At 39.7% G+C, this 18,138-nt stretch overlaps 1 pseudogene; it reads left to right on the forward strand.

The window, feature by feature from the left end:
• LOC143654608 (cytoplasmic dynein 2 light intermediate chain 1 pseudogene) overlaps nt 1-6,351 on the forward strand; it is a 31,002-nt pseudogene extending 24,651 nt beyond the window's left edge.
• The last annotated feature ends 11,787 nt before the right edge of the window (nt 6,352-18,138 follow it).

Raw genomic sequence — 18,138 nt, forward strand, 5'->3', positions numbered from 1 at the left:
CCTCTTCTTATAAGGACACCAGTTACACTGGTTTAGGACCCACCCAAACTCCAGTTTGGCTTCACCTTAAATAATCACATCTATAAGGACCCCAATTCTGAATAAGGTCACCTTCCCAGGACCGAGGGTTAAGGGTATGAGCTTGTCTTAGATAGCTCCAGCCCATCCCATGACTTCAATCCCAGGACTTGCAGGAGCTCTGCCCATCACCATCTCCCTCCAAAGTACCAGGCCTATGAGAAACTAGCTGCCTACTTGTAATCTTCACTGGACGTTTCTCAAGTTTGAGAAACTCAGCATTTTCAAATGTCAAATCTACTTTGCTTCAAATATCTCCTCAAGGTTTCCAGTTTGGCAAAAGCCTCCACTCTCCCCTCAAGGGGCACCAGTCAGTTTCCTGTAAGCCACAACTGCTTCCTCATCTCCTGTGTCCTATATGTACCAGTTACCAATTTAATGCCTCCCAGCTCCAAATTTAGCCTTTATCACCTGCCCAGCAAAAATGGAGCTGTCACCCTGCCTCCTTTGCAATTGACACCATGGTGAGGCTTTGTCAGCAGAAGATACTGGTGAGACACTGCAGGAGAACAGGGTTTCTGATCCTGGTACCAGTGTGCCTATTTTCTTATTCTTCCTGCTACCCTATGGCTTTGGGGATGCACACAGGGGCATCCAGTAGAGCCCCAATCACATGTCCAGAGCACACAGCCTTGACCCTGTGTGCAGCTTGCCATGCCTTCCTGACAAGCCCATCAGGCTTTCTTACCCCAACAGGCAAGCAATGCCCCAGTGCCCCAATACCCTCCATGCACTGCCCACCTTGTTCCCAAAGGGGTGTTTCCTACCTACTGGACCTGGCTACCTGCACCACAGAGGGCTGCTTCCTGGTTGCCCAGTGACTGCTGACCAGCACTAGTTTGGGCAATGCTGAGATTTTCTATCCACTAGGGTGCAGTCACATCCTCTCCAACAAGGACTGAATCCCAGCCTCAGGGAGAGGGCTCCCTTCAATGTTTATTCCTTCATTGGGTACTTTCCATTATCCCTAGAGTAATCTTTAAGTTCTTTTTATCCTTTATAGTTACCCTCATTCAAATTATGTCTGACTTCTGTAACCTGATTAGACCATAACTGATAAGACTACCCAAACCCAAATCCTGTTTCTACCCTGCAACTTTCTGTTGAATCCCTCTCCTCATTACTTCCTCTGCCCCATCCCTACACGAAACCACCATCATCTTGCATGGATTTGTGCCAGTGTCTTTGTAATCAGTCTCTCCTAACCATTCTAATCAATAGCTCCCCAATCCGTTTTCACTCTATGAAATGAGTAAGTTTATATTTTCCTGATTATATTACTCCCTTGTTTGAAAAATTTTAGTGAAATAAGTCCTGATATCTTTGACACACTGAATAGATTGCTCAAAATCTGACTTTCCCCAGACCACTGTTCCAGCCTCAACTCTCAACACCCCTCCTCCTTCTATCATTTTAATATTATTGATTTTTGTTCTGCCTTTGCAGAGTCTTGCTAGTAAGAGCATCATTCTACAAAACATCTTTTCAAAGACTAGTTTGGGTTTGTGTATCTTGTCTTTTTTTTCAATGTCATACTTCATTGACTTCCTTTTTATTTTTCTTACTTGGGGATTATTCAACTTTTTTTATGTTAAGTTTTGGAAACGACAGTATAGCACATTTAATGTTGTCACTATTCCTATAAGTGTTGCTTTAGCTATATCCCATGGCTTTTGATGTGCTAAGCTGACATTGTTATGAAGTTCTAAATCTTTGCTAATGTTCCCAATGACTCTTTCAACCAAGGAATTTTTCAGAAAAGCTTTAATTTTTTTAGTTTGCTCTGTTTTTGCTAGTCTTTGCTTCATTTCTGCCCTTTCAATTATTTTAACTATTGATATCCAACTTTATTCCATTGTGTTGAAAATATCAATCAATATATTTCCCATGTGTTCAAAATAAGGAGTATTTCTTTGTTTCATGCATAGCTCTTTCTATAGAGCTATTAGATTAAGTTTAAGCAATTAACTTAATTCATCAATTATGAGGGTTGTGTAAACATCTCCCACTGTGTTATAGGTTTATCAATTTCTACACAAAATTCTGTTTACTTCTGCTTTATCCATTTGATGTGATTTCTTTTGGCATATACATATTTTCTCACTGTTTTGTCTTCCTGGTAATATTTTATTTTTCTTATTTAGTAATGATACTCTTTATTCCTGTTTGTACTCTCTGGCTTAAAAACACCTTATCTAACATTAATATTGCATTATTTTTAATAATTCCCATATGTACACATTTTCTCTCTTTACTTTCATTCTAGGCTAGTAAGTTTTAACTGAACCGCTTGTAAACAGAATATAACTGGATTCTTGGAATGTAATTTGAAAAAGTCTTTTTTTTTTTTTTTTTTTAACACGGGCAGGCATCAGGAATCGAACCTGGGTCTGTGGCATGAAAAAGCTTATTTTAAAATGAATAATATGAACCAATTTACCTTCATTGTGAATATTGATATATTTAACTCATTTTTACCTTCTATTTTTCAATTTTAAGTCACTGTATTTTTTTCTTTCTTTTTTTCCCGTTTCCTTCTTGCATTAGTTTTGTCTAGGCTTGATCCGCTCTCTTCGCTTGCTCTCACCTAGTTTAGAGTTACACATTCTATTATTTTTGTTAACTACCCTTACATTTTTAAAGTTCACACTAGATTTTACAAAGTACAAAGTAAAGTGATGATGGTCTTGGCCAGGAAGGAGGAGAGGAGATCTGTTATCAGTGTGTGCTTCTGGCTGGTGGGGGTATAGAGCTGTTCTTATGTTTCAGTACAAGGGCAGTGGCTGGAGTTTGCTGGATGACTAACCTGTCGTTGACAGCCTGATTTGTCATTGCTTGGACAGTTCTGCTAATAAAGCTGATTAAGAGTTGTAAGAGACAGGGCCTAAAAATGAGAAGGGGTATCTGAGCAAGGGGGCAAAGGGATGACACGATGAAACTGGTTGTTCTTGGAGAGTCTGGTGTCTCTGGGTTTCAGAGCTTTTCTGGCTTTGGAGCAATCTGGAGGTTACATGTTTCTGAAAAACAAATTTAACAAGTTAAATTTTATAGAGCATAGGATATCCTTTAGGATTTGCAGGAACACTGTTAGTTGGGGTTTGCCATACTGTGGCAGTCTGTAATATTTGGCTGAAACTTGCATAAGCTTAACCTCTGGCATAACCTCTTGACTCAATTTGAAATTTCTTACACATCGAAACTTTATTTGTTTTCCCCTTTTTGGTCAGTTAATCCATGATGCTAGGGCCAAGCTCACCCTTGGAACTTATGTCCTATGTTGGGGGGAAGTTCAGAGTTTGGCTTAGAGAGAGCCCACATTTGAACAACAGTAGAGATTTTCTGGAGATGGTGCTTAGGCACTAATCATAAGTAGGTTTACTTTACTATTATAGAAATAAATTTCATAAGGGCAAGCCTCAAAATTGAGGTATTGGCTTACTAAATTGGGAGCCCCTCTTGCTTAAGAAAATGTCAGGAATTTCCCACATGGGATAGTTTAATAGTTTTAAACCCAGTCCCTCAAGGGACTTTGCAAACTTTTTTTGCTGCCTAAAATATTCTGAAATGCATTGCATAACATTAATTTGTACACAATATTGAGATTTTCTTTCTTATTTCAGTCAGGTCCTATATTAAATAAATTTGAATTAGGCTGTTTGACTAGACAGATTAAATTAGATAGTATGCTACAGAAAACTTAAATTTTGGACAAAATAAGCATTTTTCTTTTTATCTCAGACAAAAGTTAAAGCTTTAAAATACAGACAATATTATTCATTACCTTGTATGTTGATTTACTTTAGTTTTAACCAGATCAGTTTGGTCACATCTTTAATTAGAGTTTTATTTTTTCAGCTTTTCCGTTGCTATTTGGACCTATGCTGACTTTCAGAGCTGAAGTTAATATTTTAAACTTCCTCCCAGATAGTACAAGGACTTTAGGATGTTTTCTATCCCAATATATCACTTCTTCCCACCTTCCAACATAGATTACATCATCTAATATTTTCATTCTACCTTTTTGTGCATCTCCAATATTAAAAAAATGGGCAAGGAGTTAAAATTTTTTCTAAATATTATTTTATTGGGGGATCTTCCTTCTGAGTTCAAAACTGCCTACTTACTGAAGTAGTCTAATTAATCATTCTTTCACTAAATTTTGTCAAATCCATCAAATCAACAATGGACCACCATGTCATCTGTAAATAGAGAATTTTGCTTCTTCCTTTCCAATCTGGGTAACTCTTTCTTCCTTGTTTAATTGCTCCTGCAAGATCCTCCAGTACAATGTCATATAGAAGTGATGACGGCAAGAGCGTGTTGGTCTTTCTGAATTAATTATGAGGATTAGCTGTAGGGTTTTCCTACCTGTTCTTTATCAGGGCAGGAAAGTTCCATTTTATTCCTACTTCTCTGAGAGTTTCTATTTGGAACAGATAGTGGGTTTTGTCAAACACTTTTCTGTGTTTACTAAGATAACTGTATGCTTTTTACCTGCTTTTTGTTTGTTTGCTTGAAAAATATTTTAATGCACTTTTTTTCACACACGTTCAGTCCAGCCATAGTGTACAATCAGTGGCCACAATGTCATCAGATAATTGTGTATTCATCACAGTGGTCATTGTTAGAATATTTGTATCACTCCAGAAAAAAAAAAGAATTATACAACCCATACTCCATATCCCTGATTGGACTATCTCATTGTGGGAGGCATACCTTAGTTGATCACAGATGTGATCAGCCACAGATGCAATCAACTGACTGATAACTGGATACACCGTGCCGTCCGGTTACTCGTAATCATTTGGCCAAGTAGACACCAGAACCTAACCATCACACCAACCATTTTCAATCCCTTGAAATGTTGACATTCATTTGCTCTCCCTCATGCAAAAACGTTTTTGTGTTTGTACATTTAATCCTCATCATTGTCCACTCTAGGCTTTCCTAAGGTATACTGTTTCAGTCTTTATCCTCCATCTTCCCTTCTGGTTTCATACGTGCCCCCAGCCCTTCTCCCTCAGCCATACTCACATTCAGCTTCATTCAGTGTACTTATATTATTGCACTATCACCAAGTAGTACTGTGCTATCCATTTCTGAATTTTTACAATCAGTCCTGTTGCACAGTCTGTATTCCTTCAGCACCAAATGCCAAGTCTCGACCCTCTTTCTGTCTCCTGAAAACCTATGCTCTTAACTTTAACTTTCAAAGTTCACATACTAATATTAGTTCATACTAGTGAGAACATACAGTATTTGTCCTTTCTTTTCTGGCTAATTTCACTCAGCATAATGTCCTCAAGGCTCACCCATAGTGTCACATGCTTCATAACTTTATTCTATTTTACAGCTGTATAGTAGTCCATTGTTTGTAAACACTACAGCTTGTTTAGCCACTCATCTGTTGATGGATATTTGGGCCTTTTCCATCTCTTGGCAATTGTAAATAATGCTACTATAAACATCAGTGTGCAAATGCCCGTTTGTGAGTTTGCAGTCTGCAGAGTTCTAGGGTGGACCTTTCACAGAACCTGTGGCCCTGGGGTGATCAAATCACTATACCCAGTGATACTGTCTGGGAAATTGCAAGAGCTGAAGTGGGAAAAAGGGGAAGTAATGGAAATGAAGATGATGGAGTTGAAATTGGAGAAAAATCTGTTTTCTTCATTGGCAGTAAAAATGGGGGAAAGACTACTATTGTTCTAAGGTATCTTGACAGGGATGAGCCACCAACACCAACCTTAGCTTTGGAAAATAGACATGGAAGAAGAACCAAAGGGCATAACGCAGCAGAAGATATGGCTCACTTGGGAACTGGGTGGAGGAGTCTCTTTACTGGACTTAATCAGCATACCAATCACCAGTGACACTTTACAGACGTCCCCCCTTGTTCTTGTTCTGGATCTTTCAAAACCCAATGACCTTGGGCCCACCATGGAAAATCTGTTGCAAGTCACAAAGAATCATGCAGATAAAGTAATAATGAAACTGGGAAAGACAAACTCTCAAGCAGCTTCTGAACTGAGACAGAAGATGTGGAGTAATATGCAGAAGGACCATCCAGATCGTGAATTAATTGACCCATTTCCAATACCTCTCGTCATAATTGGAAGGAAATATGATATTTTTCAGGATGTCTACTCTGAGAAGAGAAAGACAATATGCAAGACACTTTGATCTGTTGCACATGACTATGGAGCATCGTTAATGTTTACTATTAACCAAGGCCCGCCCTCTGTAGCTTTTCTTAATAGAAAAAAATTTGTATAATCTCACTAAATAATAATAAACTCATTTATTACCCCAGGTAGCGTTGCATATTACTGAATCAACATAATAATCAAACGCATCCTAACAGGATTATTTTGTAATTTTCTGTACGTAAAATGTTCATATTAATGTGAAAAGTGTACTATATGTAAAATGTTCATATTTATATGAAAAGTGTACTATAAAAAGTATATTTACAGGGCAGGCGATGGTGGCACAGTGGCAGAGTTCTCACCTGCCATGCTGGAGACCTGGGTTCGATTCCCTGTGCTTGCCCATGCGAAAAAAAAGAAAGTATATTTATGGTCTATCTTTGGTAATTATATTCTTGATCAGTAGTGTGCTGATTAGTAATACAATCTGTGTTAGTTAGATTCAGTTGTCGACTTGGCCAGGTGAGCATACCTAGTCTTGTTGCTGCGGACATAAGCCAATGGTACGTGAACCTCATCTGTGGCTAATTACATCTGCAGTTGGCTAGGAGGCCTGTCTGCTGCAATGAGTAACATTTGACTTAATTGGCTGGTGCTTAAATGAGAGATTGCAACGTAGTACAGCTAAGCAGCTCGGCATTCCTCATCTCAGCACTAGCAGCTCAGCCCAGGCCTTTGGAGATGCAGAAAGAAGTCACCCCGGGAAAGTTGTTGGAACCCAGGGGCCTGGAGAGAAGACCAGCAGAGACCATCCTGTGCCTTCCACGTAAGAAAGAACCTCAGTGGAAAGTTAGCTGCCTTTCCTCTGAAGAACCAACAAAATAAATCCCCTTTTATTAAAAGCCAATCCGTCCCTGGTGTGTTGCATTCCAGCAGCTAGCAAACTAGAACACAATCATATCTCTCAAATAAGTGTTTGGCTTTTTCCAGAAATTTAGCCTTAATATGAAAAATGTAGCCAAGAGTAAAAGAGTACTTTTGCTTTCTTCCCCCTTTCTTCTCTCTTTGATAAGCATTACTTATGAGAAAACCTGTTAGATTCAGGGTAAGCTGACCTCCTAAGCAGATGCATCTTTGAACTTTCCTACTTGGGGAAGCGCTAGGCATCCCCAAGGCTGAGATTGGACTGAAGTGATCCAAGGCCACTACCAGCCAGATTGCCTTGACCCCCAAAGAACTTTAAGTGACACTGTCAACAGACCATGGAAAATCACTCCTGCTCTCAGGAGTAAATGAACTATCCACCATCGCAGCACTACGAATTTCATTTGAACATTCGCTGATGTTCCATAACAATTAGAGCTGAGGAGCATGGTAAGGCAACTGTTCTGATGGTGTAGCAAATGAGCTGCCGAAGCACAGGAATGAGGGCTCCTTCTGCAACATGCAGAGGGCTGAAGAAATGCCACCATCATTTCTTTCACATGTTCAATAACAGAGTGCCTGCTGTATATACTAAGCACTGAATGATCTTGAGCAATACAAAAGTAAGACCAAACTCTGACCTAAGAACCTTATAGAAACAAGAAAAAAAAAATCTATTTTTGGACAAAAAAAAAAATGTCCATTTGTGTCCTTGCCTTCAGTTCCTCTGAAAATATACCTAGCAATGTTTTCCCTGCTTTTTAATAATAAATTGAATTGATTGATTTTCAAATGTTAAGTCAAACTTACATCCCTGGGATAAATGCCACTTCGATGAGATATTTTTGTATGCTGTTTGATGGGGTCACATTTCATTATTTTTCCATGTGAGTGTTCATTATTGCAGCACTATTTTATTGAATTTTTCATTTGTTTGTTTTGCATTTTTGTTTTTTGGGGAAGTGCATGGACTGGGAATTGAGCCCAAGTCTTCCACATGGTGGGCAAAAATTCTACCACTGAACTACCCTTGCACCCCCTTTGATGAGATTTTATATATTGTTGGATTCAATTTTCTAAAATTTTTTAAAGATTGTGTGTATCTGTGTTCATAAGGGTCATTAGTACGTAATTTTCCAGTAAAGACTTTGGTTTTGGAATCAGGGTAAAATTGGCCTCATAAAATGAAATGGGGAAGTATCTCCTCTTCAATTTTGTGCAATAATTTCTGTAGAAGTATTACTTCTTCTTTAGATGTTTGGTAGAGTTAACCAGTGAAGCCATACGGGTCCGGGTTTTCTTTGTGAGAAGGTTTTTAACTACGATTTCTATTTCCTTATTAGATACAGAGATATTCAAGTTATTTCCTCTTTAGTTATCTTTAGTAGTTGCTTTTTTCAAGTATTTGTCCATTTCATGTAAGTTGTTGACTTATTGGCTTAGAGTTGTTCAGAATGTTCCTTTATTGTATTTTTAATACCTGTATATAGTGACAGCACCTCTCTCATTACTAATATGTCATATGTCTCCCTTCTTTCATTCCAAATCAGTGTAAAGTTAGGTTTACCAATTTTATTAATTTTCTCAAAGGATCATCTTTTGGTTTTATTGATTTTCTCTATTATTTTCTGTTAATACTCAATTGATTTTTGCTCTGATCTTTACGATTTTCTTTCTTCTGCTTTGGGTTTAATTTTCTCTTCTTTCTCTAATTTTTAAGGTGGAAAAAGTACATTGATTTGAGACCTTCCTTTCTATGATAAATATATAGTGCTGCAAATTTCCCTCTAGATTCTGCTAGAGGGAACCAAAGAATGTTGCCAAAGATTTTTGATAGATTGTGTTTACCTTTTCAATCAGTTCACAATAATTTCAACTGGATTTGTTTTTTGACCATGGTTTATTTAGAAATGTATTATTCAGTTTCCAAATATTTGAGGAGTTTTCAGGGATTTTTCTACTCATGATTTCTAGTTTAACTGTAATTTGATCACAGAACGAGCTTTTTAAAAGACTTGCTTATGAATTTATTGAGCCTTAGTTTATGGCCAGAATCTGATCTAACTTAGTAAATGTCCTAAATGCACTTGAAAGAATGTGTATTCTGTTGTCAATGGTAGCACATTCTACGTGTCAGTTAGTTCCAAGTGGTTGATAAAATTGTTCAAATCTTCTATATTCTATTGATTTTCTGCCTACATAGTTTATCAGTTAATGAAAAAGGGAATTGAACTCTCTGACTATAAATGTGGATTTTTCTAGTTCTCCTTGAAATACTCTGTTTTGACTTCATGTATTTTTGAGATTACATTATTATATACATAAACATTTAGGATTGTTATATCTTCTTGGTAAATTGACCCTTTTATATCCTACTTTATCCCTGGTAAAATGTGGTGCTCAATGTCTATTTTGTCTGACAATAATGTAGTTATTCCTGCTTTCTTTTGATTTGTGTGAAATGGTTTATCATTTTTTATTCTTATACTTTTAATTTTGTGTGTTTTTATATTTAAAGTCATTTTATGCAATCTGATCATGTTGGCTTTTTAATTGGAGTATTTAGATCATTTACATTGAGTGTAATTATTGACATGGTTAACTTTAAATATATAATTCTGCCGTTTACTTTCTAATCATCTTATCTATTCTTTATTCCCCTTTTCTTGTTTTTCTGTTTTTCTGGCTCAGTCCAGGCCTTTGTAGATGCAGAAAGGAATCACCCCAGGGAAAGTTGTTGGAACCCAAAGGCCTAGAGAGAAGGTGAGCAGAGACCACCCTGTGCCTTCCCACATAAGAAAGAACCTCATTTGAAAGTTATCTGCCTTTCCTCTGAAGAACTATTCATTAACTAAATAAATCCTCTTTTATTGAAAGCCAATCCAACTCTGGTGTGTTGCATTCCGGCAACTAGCAAACTAGAACACCTTTTAAAAAGCCATTTATTTCTGGTATGTCACATTCTGGCAGCTTGCAATCTAACACGATGATGAAAAACTGAATGTTCTCCCCTAAGGTCAAAAACAAGTCAAGGATGTACACTCTGACCACTTTTATTCAACACTGTATAGTGGAGGTTCTTATCAGGCAATTAAGCAAGTAAAAAGGAATTTAGAACATTCAGTTTGGAAAGGAAGAGTTAAAGCGATCTGTCTTGGCAGATGGCATAATCTTGGATATAGAAATCCTAATGAATACACAAAAATGCTTTTAGAACTAATAGATGAGATCAGTAACTGTCTGGGCTGTTATTTAAAATCAATAGTATTTTATATACCAGCAATGAGTAATCCAAAATAAAATTCCATTCTATTCATAATTGCATCAGAAAGAATAAAACATTTAGTAATAAATTTGACAAAATTACAAGTCTTGCACAATGAAAAATACAAAGCATGATTGATAGAAATTATTATAGAAGCTCTAAATACAACTCATGTTCATGGATCAGAAAACTTAAAATTGCTAGAATGGCAATATTCCCCTAATCAATTCAAAGCAATCCTTAACAAAATCCCAGCAGTCTTTTTTGCAGGAATTGTCAAGCTGATCCTAAAAATCATATGGAACCCAGAATTTCCAGAACAATCTCAAAAAAGAAGAAATGTTGGAGGACTCACACTTCCCTATTTCAAAATTTACTGCAAAGCCTCAGTAATCAAGACAGTGTGGTATTGACATAAGGATAAACTTGTAGATTAATAGAATAGGATTGAAAATCCAGATATAAATCTTTACAATTTATTTTAAACAATGGAGCCAAGACAAGTCAATGGAGGAATGAAGTCTTTTCAACAAATATTGCTGGATTCAAATTCAAAATGAATCATTGATCTAAATGTTAGAGCTAAAACTATAAAACTTGCAGGTGAAAACATTGGAGTAAATCTTCATGACCGCGGTTTAAGCAACGGTTTCTTATATGTGACATCAAAAGCATGAGCCTTAGACCAAGAATCCAGCGTTGTGCCTCTGGTGGAAGGAATGACGGAGCTCTGGCAAAGGTTCCCGTTGAGACTTTCTGCTCCGGGATCTATGAGGAGTGAGATGAGCAACGGCTCTCAGTGAAGATAGTTGGGAACACAGCCAAATCCAGAGACCATCATTCCACCATTCAGTGTCAGCAGGGGCCTCACATACTGCCAAAACTTCACACATACAATTGGCCTCCTCCCTCTGACAACAGTTCTGTGACTGATATCCATCCAGAGAAGCAATAGCTAGTGCCAAACAGGAATTTCTATAAACAGATTGGGAAGTGTAGACTAAAAGTTAGACTCAGAAAGTAAGGAAAAACATCAAAGGAAAGTGAAGGAAATGTCAGGGGAAATGAGAGGAAGGAAAGAAAACAAGAAGAAGGGAAGAGAGAAGAGGCTAAAAAGGAAGCATGGGGATGAGTGCGGGAAGTCCAGAATTATTGCTATTTTTACCAGATCGTTAAATTTTGCACTGATTAGTATAATTGACCATCCTCATTGGAAGCAAACAGAAGATCGCAAAGTTTTTTGCCTGGAAGAACTTCTGTCATAGACTCTCTGGTTGGAGGGGGAAGGCTGCGGCTGTGCACTCTACTGCCTCCTGAATCTCGGCCAGAGGACTTTACCAATGCCACCTGAGAAAAAAAGTACGGGGCAGTAAGAGATCCTTTTCAAATTCTAGGTTCCCAACCTAACAAGGACACTGCTATTACTCCTAAGGTCAGCCCCTAGGTCAGGACCGTGCCCAGTCTCCCGCGATTCTGTACCCTACATACCAAAGGTAAGGGAAGGTCATCGGCCCCCTGAGTTGGTGTGTTCTAATTGACCTGGAGTTTCCTTTCCAACCATGGCAAGGATTCTGATTCAAGCTTTCAGATACCATCGTTAAATGTAGTTTCCTCTTAGCCAGTATCGTTGTGACATTTTTCCTTTTCTTCCTGTTTCCCGTAAGGGAAAAAAAAGGAATCAGTAATCATTTGATGCATTATGGAAGCATGAGCTATTAAAAGTAAAATCTAAAATGTGAAAGTAAAGATATTGTATTTCCTCGGATGTGTTTTGTCTGTATCAGATTTCATAGTTTCATCCATTTACTGGCGCTCAGGTCAGTGGCATAGGAGTGAGAGCATCATATGTCCTTTTTTCTATGTAATAATTCAAAGGTGCTCCTTAAGTCCTTTAGTACTGTAGTTATTGCCCAGAGAGGAATGGGAACTCTACTGAGCACTTCTGAAAAAATTTAAGTCCCCAACAGAAAGAGCTGATGACTGGAGCCACTGCAGAGTCTTTCAGTTCCAGAGGAAGGAACTGATGTACCCAGGTCATATCAAAGTATGAGTTAGCTTCACTTTGAAAATAGCTATTTAAAAATATCATTTTTAAGCATGTGTTCATTTATTCAACAAATATTTACTGAGTGACTACAATGTATTACTCATTCTTCTTACCATGCATATAGCAATCTGAATTCCTTCACATTCTGGGGGAAAGGGAAATGAGCTAAGGAACTTTCTCCTGCGTGTGTGTCCTGTGTGTGTTTGATGGTCCTCCTTCTGGAAGGCATTAGGGTCCATTTAAACATTTGAGACAAGTAGTCTCAAGCAAGAAGAAGTAAGAGTCCAAAGAGGCAGCCGCTGCCTTTCAGAAAGGAGTGAGATGAAAGCTTATGCAAAAGAATAGAAAAGGTCCAGAAACCGTGTGACTCTTCTTCTATCATCCATCCACTACTTTGGTGTTCCTTAGAATTCTGACCTGGCCCTTCTCTTCTTCTCAGTGCCCACACTCACCCTAGACAGACTCATCCTCACTCATGACTTCAATTGCACATATCTGCTGATTAACCCCCATTCCCCCCAAACTCTAGACACTTTCCCTGAGCTACGACACTGCATGTAGAGCATTCTAGCTGGATGTTTATTTTCCCCGTACTCACAAACCTGTTCCTCCCAGAGTGACCCTTATCTCAGAGAGGAAAAGGCATCTTCACAGTCTCCCAAGCAGGGACCATACTTGACCTAAACTCAGTCTCTACATCTTGGTTCCTAAACTGACGTTGAATCTGTCTGTTGCTCGCCATTCTTTCTCCCACCACCCCAGATCAAACTTCCTCATTAGGCTATTGCCAATGCCAGTTGCCTAAAATCCAGGAGCCAACTTCTCTTTCCCTCTCTCCATTCCCAGACTCCCACTCTTCATTCTGCAGCAGAATGTACCCTAATAGTGTAGGTCATATGGGGTCACTTCATTGGTCTTTCCTTGGATTTCGCCTTCAGATATAGTCTTCAATAATTAAATATAGCTTGCCAGCAACCCGTCCTCAGGACTCAGCCTCTGGATATCACTGCAATCTCATCTCCTCCCACTTTCCCAACAAACTTTATTCCCCAGCCACACTGAACATCTTCAGAAGTGCCTCCTCTAGAGCTCAACACTGAGCCATTGTCCATTCCATGCTCACATGATTAAATTCTGCTAGTCATTGAGTCTGAACTTGATCCCTTACTTTCTGAGCACCCAGACAGCCCAAGTACCACTACTGTCCACTCTTTTGCATCACTCAGCTCTCTTTTCTCCAAATGTTTACCACCCTATTTTGTGCTTTTGTTGATTCATTTCAGATATGGCTGTCTTCCCCACTAGACTCCAAGATCAGCAAAACTAAGTTTTCTGTCAGCCGTGCAGCCCCAGTGACTGCATCATACATGATCAAAATTGCACTAGAATTGTTATTAAAAACACATCTACAAAGAGCTTTGGCGTATTCGGGAACTGAGGCTAACCAAAGCCCAGCATGTGCCACCCAGCGGCCAATGTGCACGGAGAAGTTGGATGAGAATTCGAGTTTGATGACTGGACAATACTGTCAGCTCTCAGGGTGACTTCTTAGCATCCTGCTTTTTTAATTTAATAGGATCAAAACAGCAAGACATAATTCGCAGTAATTCTTTTCCTGCTTTACCCTGAGTACTCACAGAGAAGCAATGGAAATCTTAGGAAGGTCTCAGCAGGCCAGTAGCGCTCAGGAAGCCATGAGCCATGACTGGAATTTCTGCCATTGGTCTGTGCCATTTGTTTCCAGCCAAGATTGTTCATCCTCAGAGTCATCTGCTGGACTTTTTGCAAAGTGTGCACACCTGAGACCCACCACCAGAGACTCCAATAGATCTAGGAAAGGACTATATAAGACCAACCACATAATGTGCAGGGCCTTGTGAAAAATGAAAATGTGGGGCTCCTTATTCATGAATTAAGAATTTCAAGATGGCGACCAAAGATAATTAAATCCAGCATTGGGATCTTCTCAGCACATGACCCTGTGTGACAGCCCAGGTAGCACACTCCCCATTGGAAGGGAATATGATGTACATTCTAAAAGTGGTGCTCCAAACCACACAGGTGCCAGCCCCTGCAGCCTGAGAACCTCAGTCCGATGTTATGGAACTTCCTCTTTGGGCAGGACCTAGAAGTCTTGCCCATAGAGACTGGGGCTCCTCAGCATAATTTCAGAAAATTCCTGGCCTGTCTTTCTACTATACATGCTGTTTGTCTCATTTTACTATTCTTGGTTTTTTTAACTATATATTTAGGAGGTTCTGGAGACTTATAACATGATTTTCCTTTACAATTGTTTTTCTCTTTACTGCCCCTCTAAAAGGCCTCAAATCACCAGTTCCTACTGGGGCTTGAAAGGCAGGAAAAAAGCAAGCTCATTGACAGGGTTTCTGCCAGTCCAGGGAGGCTTGAGGGGAAGTTGTAAATTTCCCTAGTTTTCTACCCTCTGGGGAGGGATGGAAAAAGAATAAAAACCTAATTCCACTGCTCAAAACGCTTATACTCCTTGAGGCCAGTGCTATAAGCACAAAGAAATACAACATAAATGGGCCCTGACTCCTCCAATCAGCTCCCAGGAATTCAGAGACCTGAATGTGCACAGCTGGACTTCAGACCTGGCCACCCTCATGTTTGAGGAAGTGTTTTGGTAAGAGGAAGTGAGGCCCGTGTGCTGCCAAGCCATATCCAAAGATGACAGAGAGCGAGTCGGTCTGGAAGTCTGTCCCAAACCCAGCAGATGCCTTCCATAAATTCCCTTCTGCTTCACGCTTAAAACATCGTCAAGGTTGGGACTCTGGAACATTGCACCCCTGCCTCCAGCCTCTGGAATATTCATGGAACTTTATAGGTGTCATTCAAGCATCAGGATAACCTTGTGAGGTTGACAATATCTCTAACTCCACTTCACAGGTAAGGATGTTAAGGCTTAAGGTGGGTGAGTGACTGTTTTGTGGATAATGTGGCCAAATGGCGTTGCTGGATAGAAGACTTCACTGGGCAATAAGTGTAAGTGGTGCAGGGATGGATACCACTAATTCAGGTTTGGGAGAACTTTCTAAGTAGTTCTGGACATGCTCCTGGGGTCATAGCAACATGACTCAGTTGTGTTTACTTGAAACGGACTTGGTTATCCACACATAAACATTACCTTACTTAATTATCTTACTTAATTCTCGCAATAACTCTATTAGATTTGTACTATTATTTTCATTTTACACTACATTGTACTATTGTTCTCATTTATATACCATTTTGCAGATGGTATGCTGGTTTGAAAGGATGTATGCCCCCTAGAAAAGCCATGTTTTAATCTAAATCCCATTTCATAAAGGCAGAATAATCCCTATTCAATACTATATGTTTGCTACTGTAATCAGAGCATCTCCCTGGAGATGTGATTTAATCCAGAGTGGTTGTTACACTGGATTAACTGAAGGCGTGTCTCCACTCATTTGGGTGGGTCTTGAGAAGTTTCTGGAGTCCTATAAAAGAGGAAACATTTTGGAGAATGAAGGAGATTCGGAGAAAGCAGAGAATGCTGCAGCACCATGAAGCAGAGAGTCCATCAGCCAGCGCTTTGGAGATGAAGAAGGAAAACACTTCCTGGGGAGCTTCATGAAACTGGAAGCAGGAGAGAAAGCTAGCAGATGATGCTGTGTTTGCCATGTGCCCTTCCAGATGAGAGAGGAACCCTGACTGTGTTCACCATGTGCCCTTCCACTTGAGAGAGAAACCCTGAACTTCATTGGCCTTTTTGAACCAAGGTATCTTTCCCTGGATGCTTTTGATTGGACATTTCTATAGACTTGTTTTAATTGGGACATTTTCTCTGCCTTAGAACTATAAACTAGTGATTTATTAAATTCCCCTTTTTAAAAGCCATTCTGTTTCTGGTATATTGCATTCTAGAAGCTAGCAAACTAGAACAGATTTTGGTACTGAGAGTGGGGTGCTGCAGCAGTTTGCAAGTACCAAACATGGTGGAACGGCTTTTTAAATGGATAAGGGTAAGATTTTGGAAGAGTTGTGAGGAGCTTGATAGAGAAGGCCTAGAATGCTTTGAAGAGACTGTTGGCAGAAATGTGGACTCTAAAGACACTTCTGATAAAGTCTTACTCAGAAATGAGGCATGTGTTACAGACTGAAAGGAAGACAAGCCTTGTTTTAAAATGGCAGCTAATCTGGCAAAATTGACTTGACTGGCAAAAGAGGCTTTGGGTAGAAGACAGATTTTAAAAGCCATGAACTTGGCTATTTAGCAGAAGAGATTTCCAAATTAAATGTGGAAAGTGTAGCCTGGTTTCTCCTCACAGCTTATAGTGAAATGTGAGAAGAGAGAGATAAGCTGAGAACTGAACTCTTGGATACAAAGAAATCACAAATTGAAGTTCTGGAAAATTCTGGGCTTCCAGAAAGGGAGACCCCAGAGAAAAGTGCTCCATGTGAAGATTTGGCCAAATGTGGAAGCAGTCGGCCATCTCAGAGAAAGCCAGGATAACACAGAGTTATCCAGGAAGGATTTGTGATCCAAGGCTACTGCATAGAAGGCCAACGAGAGTGCTGTCGGACCTGTATAAACAGAGCCACTGCCAGTCTGGACTGGGGGGTTCGGAGAAGGGACACATTGGAGGAAAAATAACTTCAGAGGAGAAACCATGGAGGCTGAGGTCTGAAGTCAAGAAGCCTCAGGCCAGGAGAGTGGACCCACCCGAGCCCGTGAAGAGGGTGAGTTTGCCCCAAAGGCAGAGGATGGGCCTTCCACCTCGTTGCAGTGGAAGAGTCATACCACTTCAGATCTTGGAGAGGGTGAAGCACATTCCTTGGGGTTTAAGGAGAGCCTGGCTGCCACCACATGGAGGGGTTGAACGTGTGCCCCTGTTCTAGTTTGCTAGCTGCCAGAATGCAGCACACCAGAGATGGATTGGCTTTTAATAAAAAGGGATTTATTTCATTAGTTCTTCATGGGAAAGGCAGCTAACTTTCAACTAAGGTTCTTTCTTACATGGGAAGGCAGAGGATGATCCCTACTGGCCTTCTCTCCAGGCCTCTGGGTTCCAACAACTTTCCCCAGGGCAATTTCCTTCTGCGTCTCCAAAGGCTTGGGCTGAGCTGTGAGTGCTGAGGTGAAGCATGCCAAGCTGCTTGGGCTGTGCTATGTTGAGCTCTCTCATTTAAGCACTAGCCAATTAAATCAAACATCATTCATTGCAACAGGCATGACTCTTAGCTGACTGCAGGTGTAATCAGTAACAGATGAGGTTCACATGCCATCGGCTCATGTCCACAGCAATATAACTAGGCACCTTCACCTGGCTAAGTTGACACCTGAACCTAACTACCACATGTCCACCCCTTGTCAACTTGGCAAGTACACTCATCACCTTAAACAATATTAAAGTGAAAAAATTATCTTCTAGCTGTGGACTATGATACTCAAACAAGTTATCTGGTGCCAATATGCAAAGGAGGACAGTCACAGGATACAGCTTTTCATTTCCATAGAGAGAAATTCAAAGGAACACAAGAGTCACAAGACCTAAACAGTTCTGAAAACCTGCAAGGCAAACTCCATTGGATTTCAAAGCCTGAAAGTCATTTATCCTTCAGCTTTAGAAATTGGCAGTCCCACCCTTTCCAAGGGCCTATGCAGTGGCCTGCCTCTTTCTGAATTAACCTCAGGG

The sequence above is a fragment of the Tamandua tetradactyla genome, chromosome 13, assembly GCF_023851605.1.
Source record: "Tamandua tetradactyla isolate mTamTet1 chromosome 13, mTamTet1.pri, whole genome shotgun sequence".
NCBI lineage: Eukaryota > Metazoa > Chordata > Mammalia > Pilosa > Myrmecophagidae > Tamandua > Tamandua tetradactyla.